The sequence below is a fragment of the Tauraco erythrolophus genome, assembly GCF_009769465.1.
Source record: "Tauraco erythrolophus isolate bTauEry1 chromosome 27 unlocalized genomic scaffold, bTauEry1.pri scaffold_49_arrow_ctg1, whole genome shotgun sequence".
NCBI classification, from domain to species: Eukaryota; Metazoa; Chordata; class Aves; order Musophagiformes; family Musophagidae; genus Tauraco; species Tauraco erythrolophus.
This window is the reverse complement of record NW_028238560.1, coordinates 521512-530038: the sequence shown is the minus strand read 5'-3', so window position 1 is coordinate 530038 and position 8527 is coordinate 521512.

Here is an 8527-nt window from a genome sequence, read left to right as displayed (position 1 = left end):
CGACTGCCACGTGCTCCTGGACTGCCACCGCCCTGCAGTGCAGTGGCACTGGGACTTGTAGCAATGGGCACATGGGGACCACGGCATGGGATGGGGTGGGCTCCTATCCTACAGGAGAATGCGCTTACTCCATGCTCCCAGTGCTGAGTAGCAGATGGCCATGGCAGGGCACGCTGGGGCTGGGGGCTCAGCCCTGGGATACAGACCTAAGTCTCTTCTCCTTCTTGACATCCTCATTTAGCAATGCCGCTCATTTGGCACCTGCTCTTCCCTGACCACTTCTCATCACCCTGTGAGTATGTGGCACGAACCTGCATGGCTGGCAGCACCTCGGAGTTCTCTGGCAGATGGCACCACCCTCTGAGATACAGCTGCCTCTCCAGCAAGCTCCAGGGACCAAAAGGTTTATTTCAATTATCGTATCAGTAACAGTGAGGGACAGAGGGGGAACCAAAAACCAAAACCAGTTTCTATGGCAACCAGGAATCATCTCCTTGGAGACAGTGCTGTCTCTGTCAATCTCCAGTCCAGACCCTGATGATACCTCAGTTCCCTGATACGGGGTACGGCATGGTACATCGGCCACAAAAAGAGTTTGAAAAGCCCCATGAGATTTGAAGCAGAGGTTGCAGACAGCAGGGTCCCTCAGCCGCAGAGCCTTCCCATTCCTGAAATGTCTTTCTTCCTCTCTGTACCGGCTCCCTTTGCTCACTGCCCCATCACACTCTGTGGAGATCAGAGCCAGTGGGAACTTCTGTAGTTTCACAGCTGGGGTAGCAGGACGGGGACCTGCCCCTCTCAGCCAGTGAGTCAGCAGCCAAGCCTGCACCACCACCAGCTCTTTGCTGCAGGTGAGTGCTCCTCACCTACAGCCTGACCCTGGCTCGGGAGAGCCTCTGCCCCATCCTGCACCTCTCCAAGCTCCGATGGTCAGCGACGGAGCACTTTTCACCCTGTCGCACAGCAACAGGAGTGTTCCCACATGGAGATCTCACTAGGCCATCCGGGCAGCCCATGACTGCTGGACCAAGGCAGCATGTGCCGCACCATCTCGTACCTTCATGGGGCAGCTCAACATGGGGGTGCACAGAAGCCCACCACCCATCCCTGGAGCAGCCAGAGACTTGTCTGCTCCGAGGCACCTCATGGCACTGCATGGCACAAAGCCCTCCATGATCACAGCTGGAGAAAACCCTGGAAGGGTTCCCCAGAGAGGCTGTGGAGGCATCGTTCAGGCACGGTCCTGGGCAGTTTCCTCCAGCTGCTCCTGCTCTCAGCAGGCGCGCTGGGCTCCGTGCTGTCCAGAGGTGCCTCCAACCTCAGCCTTCCTCTGGTCTCCACTCAGGAACATTGCGGCTGTCCGGAGGGAGGCTGCTGTGCGCACGTGTCTCCTTGCCACCGCGTGCCCGGGGCCACAGAGCCCCTCCGGAGCCGCGCTCGGTCTGGGGAGGAGATGTCCGGGAACCCTCCAGGCTCCGGGCGTGCCGCAGGCCCATCGTTGCCGTTTCAGCTATTCTGACGTCATTTTTTTCCAGCAACAGGAAATCCTGATGCCCGAGTAACCCTTTATTAGCAGTCACTTCTGATTGGCTCCAGTGCAGAAGAACGTGGCTCCCAGAGCCAATCAGAACACGGCTGCCTCTCCCACAGCTGCGGCAGCAACAGACAGTCCCTGATTGGCCGTCCTGTCTCTCCTGAGGGGTCACTGGTGAGAACCGGGCTCTGATTGGCTGTCGGGTCCCTTCTGAGGGGTCACTGGTGAGAGCCGGGCTCTGATTGGTTGTCGGGTCCCTTCTGAGGGTTCACTGGTGAGAGCCGGGCTCCGATTGGCTGCCGGGCCCCTCCTGGAGTCTCTTTGATTTTCTCGCCGGTTTCTTGCTGTCGGCCGCGCCGCAGCCGGGACCGCGCCGGGTGTGGCGGCCGTGCGCAGCACCCCGGCCCTCAGCCTCGGCTCCCAGCCCCCCGGCCCCCAGCGACCCGTGAGCCATGGGCCCTGGAAGGCTCCTGTCCCCGCTCCTCGCACGGCCTCAGCTCCTACGTGCGGGCTGGAGATGGCAGCACCAGGGCTCCCCCGGCCCGCCGTGCGTGGCCAGCAGTGCGTGGGGCAGGCTGCCTGTGGGGCAGAGGGTCTCCTGTGGGGCCAGCTCCTGGGGAAAGGGCAGAGCCTTCCCTTCGCTTGCCCCACGAGTGCATTCTCCGTTGGAGGCAAGCCCAGGAGTGCGTGGCCCTGATGCGGGAGCTGCTGACTCACCTTTCGGATGCTGAGGATACCCGTTTCCTTCCTGGGGATGACTATCTGCTGGGAATGGCCATCAGTTCCCTGCCTTTCCTGCTGTACTTCGTGCTCTCAGAGCAAGCCCTAGAGCCTGAGAAAGCAAAGCAGTACAGGTGGAAAATTATTCCTGGCTGCAGTCCTGAGAGATTTAAATCTCTGATTCCTGAGGAGAATAGTGGAAGGAAGCGGCTCCATTAGGCAAAGGCACTGGACAAAGTCAGGGCAAACAGGTATGAGGCATCACTTGTGTTCTTTCCCTCCTTGTTATTGAGTCTCCCTTGGTGGCACAAGGTCAATTAACATAGCACATGAAAACAGAAAGGTCCTTTCCTACCCCATCGCACAGGGGGTTTCCTGAGAAGCTCTGCCTTTGGCATTATCAGGCATGTACTGACTTAACTGGCAGTCATTTGTCACCATAAGGTCTTTCTGTAGCTTTTAATGCTGTCAGCAGCACCAGCTCCAGAAAGGATCCCTGTGAGACTCAGCTGGTGACCTCAATCATTAGAGAGCATTTCACTGCCAAAATCACTCTGATTCTTCCCCGTAACATACTGCTAAACCACATGCCATGGATCCCCTGCTAATCAGCAGCACCACCAGCAAGTTTTCCAAGCATTTGTGTGAAGACATTTCCTGACATTTTTGCTCTCCATTCATGTAAACTCACGTGTTCTGAAATCTTCTTCTACTGGCATCCCCATTTGAGGGACCTCATCTAATTTCTTCACCGTGAAGAAAGAATCCAGCTCAGGAAGCCCCTGGGTGCCTCTGCAGGGAACAACAATGCAAGGGATTAATCTAATTTCTCTTTACAGCTTATCTTCCATGAGTGTTCCATCGTTTGTTGACTCCAGCCTCTTTGGCAGGCAACCATCTTTTGTGTACTTAAGAAAACATTTGAAAGTTAGTTTTTATGCCTTTAGCAAGTTGTTCCTCAAAAAAAATTTTGGCTCATCTTACTGTGGTTTTACCTTTCACTTGCCCAGGTTTACACTCTTTGCTGTTTGCCTTGTTTGGACACGGCTATGGCTTATTCAAAGATATAACTTTACTTCCAACAGGTTCCCATACTTCCTTTTTCAAAACATTTCCTATAATACTGCTAGAATCTCTTTGGACAGACAGTGTACATTTACCCTCTGCCTCCAGTTGTCATATTTATATAATGTCCAACATTTTACTTTTTTGGTTGCTACTTTTAATTTCTTAATTTCCTCATGTTCTTAATTTCTTATAGTGTCCCTCTTTTTGCACATAACTATTGCTTCAGGTTTTATGCTGCTGGTTTTCATGTCCAAGACATCTTTATGGTCATCAGAAAAACATTTTGGACTAGGTTTGTTGTCCTGCTTGTAGAGCTATGTAACAGATATAGTAAGACTGCGATGGAGGAAGCGTGTGTGGGAATGGCTGGGTGTGAAAGCACCAGTAGAAGCACTAAAGAAGAAATTACAAGAATGGCCTGCACTGATAATCGGGGGTGGGGGGTGGGAGTGGGGGGGAGGGTGGGAGGGCGAGATGGGCACAATCAACATCGGGCAGATGCTGAGGAATCTGGTGTTCCCATCAGCCCAGATGGCTGTGCTTGGATAAGGCCTGGGTGTAGATGATTCACCAGCAGACTTGTGCTTTGATAGCACAAGGATGGCAACAAGTTTCCTCCTCCTCCAACACCATGATGGCACCTCTAAAGACCCCCACAACAAGGAAGCAGAGACAAAGGCAACAATTCTGCCTGAGGCCCTGGGAGGCTGACAGGAACAAGGACCAGAGGCTAAAAATGCTGCTGTGAAAATGGTTGTTTTCTAAAGGGCATGAAAGACCTGTTGTCACCAGTTTGCTGTAGCCAATAGAGAGGACCCCATGATATGGTATCCTGTTATTAGCCAGCTGAAATGAATTGAAACTAATGAACTAATTAACTAAGGTACAGACCCTGCCTACAAAAGGCAGGCCATTTCCTCCTGGCTGTGGAAGATGCAATGACATCTTTGGAGCTGCAGCCCAGGCTGGTGAGCAACAACTGGTGACCCTGACATGATACATCTGAGAGACCCTGAGGACCCCGACTCCCTCGCCAGAGCCAAAAGAGCCGGAGCCAGAGTCCTTTGGTAAAGAAGGTAAAGCCGCAAGCCCCGACGTGATATTCACGGGAGGGAAGCGTGCTGGAGTTGGAATGAATGGACTGGGTCTCTGCTCACCGTAAAGCCTTCGCTTTCCTCTAAAAACAAAAAATTGTGAAACAAAAAGGAGGAATTATGGTATCCTGTTATTACCCAGCTGGCATGAATTGAAACTAATGAACTAATTAACTAAGGTACAGATCCTGCCTACAAAAGGTGGGCCATTTCCTCCTGGCTGTGGAAGATGCAATGGCATCCTTGGAGCTGCAGCCCAGGCTGGTGAGCAACACCATGAGATACAATGAAGACCCATCTGCTAGCATGCTGTGTACTTGGTGCTGCAGACTGGTAATCTGATCAGACCCCTTGTGTGGGTGAATGTGGGGACCAGAGAAATTGGGAGAGAGGCAATGTGGGAGACTGAGTCAGTTTGGTTTAAAATAAAAATCCCCTTCCCCAAGGAATTTTATTACATTAACACTGGATGGTATGCCTGGCTCAGGGGCCAGGTACTGCTGAAGTGGAAGCACAAGCCCCAGTCTGCACCCCACTGGCTTGGCCTCGGAGGGCTTTCCTAGGGCTGGTCTGCACCTGGGTGGTAGGGGGCTGAGACTCCAGTGGTATTTGTGCGTTGGTCTCAGCAACACCGCCTGGTGACTTGGCCGAGTGTATTCTTGGAGCTGAGATGCATTCGCCCAGCACAGTTGCCTGGGGGCTGAGGATGTGTTGACCAGGCTTGTTAATGCTGCTTCCGGCAGCTGCTGGGGACACACTCTTGGAGGGTTAGGTTGGATCCCACAAAGGCAGGGCCCTTGTGAAGTCCTGGAGAGCTTCAAAGAGCCACCAGAGTGGCTGCCAGCTGGAAATTGCACTGCAGAAGGCTATGGCTGGTGCTGTGCAGTGCTCAAACCTGCCCAGACACATGGAGGTCCACAGAGAGGGGGGTCTCCTGAGGGCAGCATGGCCATCTCTGCAGTGGTTCCTCCCTGGCAGGCAGCATTACCTCTGCATCCTAGAGCTCAGGAGTGCTCTCCTTTATCCTGTCTCCAAAACTGCAAGAAGAGGAGAATGCTTGAGAGAGGATTATGCTGCTGAACACTCTAACTCTGCTGAAACCCACCACATCTGTGGCTGGACAGGCTCACCCGGGAGAATATCCCTGCTGGGTCATCCTCAGTGCAGGGAAGTGCAGTTGGTAGAGAAAGGGGTTGCACAAAGGGTACCACTGCCCCAGTGGAGACGGGTTGTGTGTCCACAGCAAGGTGCAGGTGGAGGCATGAGGGCTTGTGGCCATGTCGCCCTGCAGGGAAAGAGATCACTCACACACTCAGGTATCCCCCTGCACCTGCACTGTGGGTCAGGTTGTTGTCCTTCCCCTGCCACCCCATCCCTGCTGCATTCCTGCAAGCTGACTCATGGGTTACCAGATATCACCTACACCTGCCCAGCAATCGGGCAGGGCTCAGCTCCTCCCGGCAGAGCATGTTGGCAGGACTCTGCCACCCAAGATCATAAAGGTGTTTGGGATTGGGGAAAGGGAGAGGGAGAAGAGTGAGTACCACCATGGGCTCAGGCTTGGAGCTACAGTAGCTGCATCTTGCAGGGCTCCTTGCCCCTCTGGGAAGAGGCTGTTCTCCCTCTGTGTCTGCGCACTGCTCTTCCAACTCACCGCTCCCCTGGGTTTATCTGCCACCAGGCTGCTGCCGTGTGGACCCTCTGCATGTGGTACCACTGTGCTGACCTTGGCCTGTCTGGGCACGTGGCTATTGAGACCTGGTCCCTCTGCAGCGGCTCGTCAGCATGATCCCATCTAGATGTGGCAGGTTCAGCATGTCTCCAAATCAGACTCTAAGAAAGACTCCACAGAAACAGAGTGTGTGGCACCCAGCAGTTAATGATCCTTGTCACTTTTCAATCATGGAGTGGGAAAAGACCAGTGGAAGTAGCAGGGTCCATCCATCCATCCTCCAGGCTGAGGTCAGAAAACTTCTGCAACCTTGAATAAAGGACAGGAAGAAAGATGAGAAAATTATGATAGGGAAAAAAGTCATTTCAGCAAATAGAGAGTCATTTAAACAAAGCTTATAAAAAGAGATGCCTAAAGATATGTTTACATTAGGGACCAGAGGTATCTCTACCAGTGGCAGAGGAGGTGAGATGGGCAGAGAAAGGCATCGTAGACTAAAAACTGTGTTGGATAGTGGAAATAGCAGATCTGTCCCCAAATGTCAGGAACCATTTGGGACCAAAACTCTGCTTCAAAGCAGGAATTGTCTCCAATGACCTACCAACTTCTTAACCAGAGCCACAGCACTGATCAAACTGGGCTGGTGGAGACCAGAGCAAAAACACAGGAGAAGCAATTACTTCCTTCTGAGCACATAACAAAACTCAGCGCCAGACCTTGGTGACAGGGGATTTCAATTTTAAACAAAATTGACGCAGTCTCTCACACTTCTTGCTGGTCTCTCTCACCCTCACAGCCACCCACACCTCGATGTGTTTGCACAAGGGGTATGTCCAGGTCTTCAGGCTGAGACACAGAGGACAGGGGTGCCAAGTCAAGTCCTCTCTGCATGGGATCTTCTCAATTGGCAATGATGAACTAGTTTTGGGACAGGTTTTGGACTGGCATCAAGAGTTATTATGGCAGGATCTTTCCCCTCCAAACCTTGCTCACTTTACCCTTCGTGAGCAGACCTGCTGCTTTTTGTCTGTTAATCCTCATTTTGGGTGTCTTTTTTGGCTGCTGTCCGTAAAAGTGTTGGGATAGGAGGAAGACACGGTATCTGCTGGCATCATCCTCCTGTTACAAGGGCGTAGGCCTCTTGGGCTCAGTGTGAACACTGCATTTCTTTGTGTTTATCAGTTTGCCTGTGGTCACTTCCACTGCTGGTTATTGATACAGGCCATTTACTTCATCTCTGGTGGGTTTTGGGATTCTTTCACATTGGGATGTTTCCATCCATGCTTCAGCCAATTTTGTCATTTTGGTTACAGTCTATGCTGCGATCCTGCCAAGGTTCTTGCTTTGTGCTCAGCAGTTCTGAGTTCAATCTGGGATCTTGGTGCTGCAAAGTGGTCCATTGAAACCCATCAGAGTAGACTTGCTATTTGATAAAGGAGCATTTGAGTTACTGCAAGGCTAAAGAAGGCCACTCTGCACAAAACCCAGCACATTTAAGGGGGCTAGATCTGGTCCAAGGGTTTGTTGAGTGCCCAGCAAATTAGGAAAAAAATCTTCAAGTGGTAGTTTGGGTTGAAGAGATGGGAGCTGGTTTAAGCAGGTGGGGGTTTAAGACCTTTTTAATGGCAATTCTATGTTAAAAAGCAATTTGAACAATGTCCATCCCTGCTTCATTTGGAAAATGTCCTGTTAAAATCTTCCAACTGCTTTCCTCAACATGTTATTTCTAAATCCAGCACATTTGGTGCAATCAGCTGCTGACCTGTCCCAGTGAAGACAGAGCCCTGTGTGCCCCACGTAAAGGGAGAGGACGTCCTCACATGCAGCTTTGCCCACAAGTGTCTGAGCAGTTGACAGCACACTCCGCTGGTAGGAGTGTCCTCGCACTGCCTGGCAGCGTTACTGCCTGCCTGGCAGCCTGCCCCGTCCACCGGACCCGGAGCCTGGCACGGTGATCGCTCAGATACCTGCAGCATATCTGCCAGTCTGCAGTGAATGCTGGGAGAGGAGAGACAGCCCCAGATATTCCCATGTTTTGTGGATTTCTATACCCACAACCATGAGCTTGCAGGATCCCAGGCACGTGGGGCAGGAACACCTTGGCTATGCCCCACCAGCTCTGCTCAGCACTGGCTCTCTGCTTCCTTCTCCTTTCTTTGGGCGCTCTCTCAGCACCTCGCAGATAAAGGGATATCAGGTCCTGAGGTGCTGGAGATCCTCCAGTGCTTTGCCACATATGATGCTCATGGGGTATCTCCATTTGCATTCTGCAATCTCTCTCACCCCCTCTGCCTTTGCTCTCTGCTGGCAGTCCCAGGATTGCTCCCATACAGTGAGATTAGAGAAAATATTTTAATTTCTGAGTGTCCCAGCAAGGAAGGAGAGAACTTCCACGCTGGGCAGGGCCTTGTCCTGCCCTGCTGATCTCACTTGCATGAC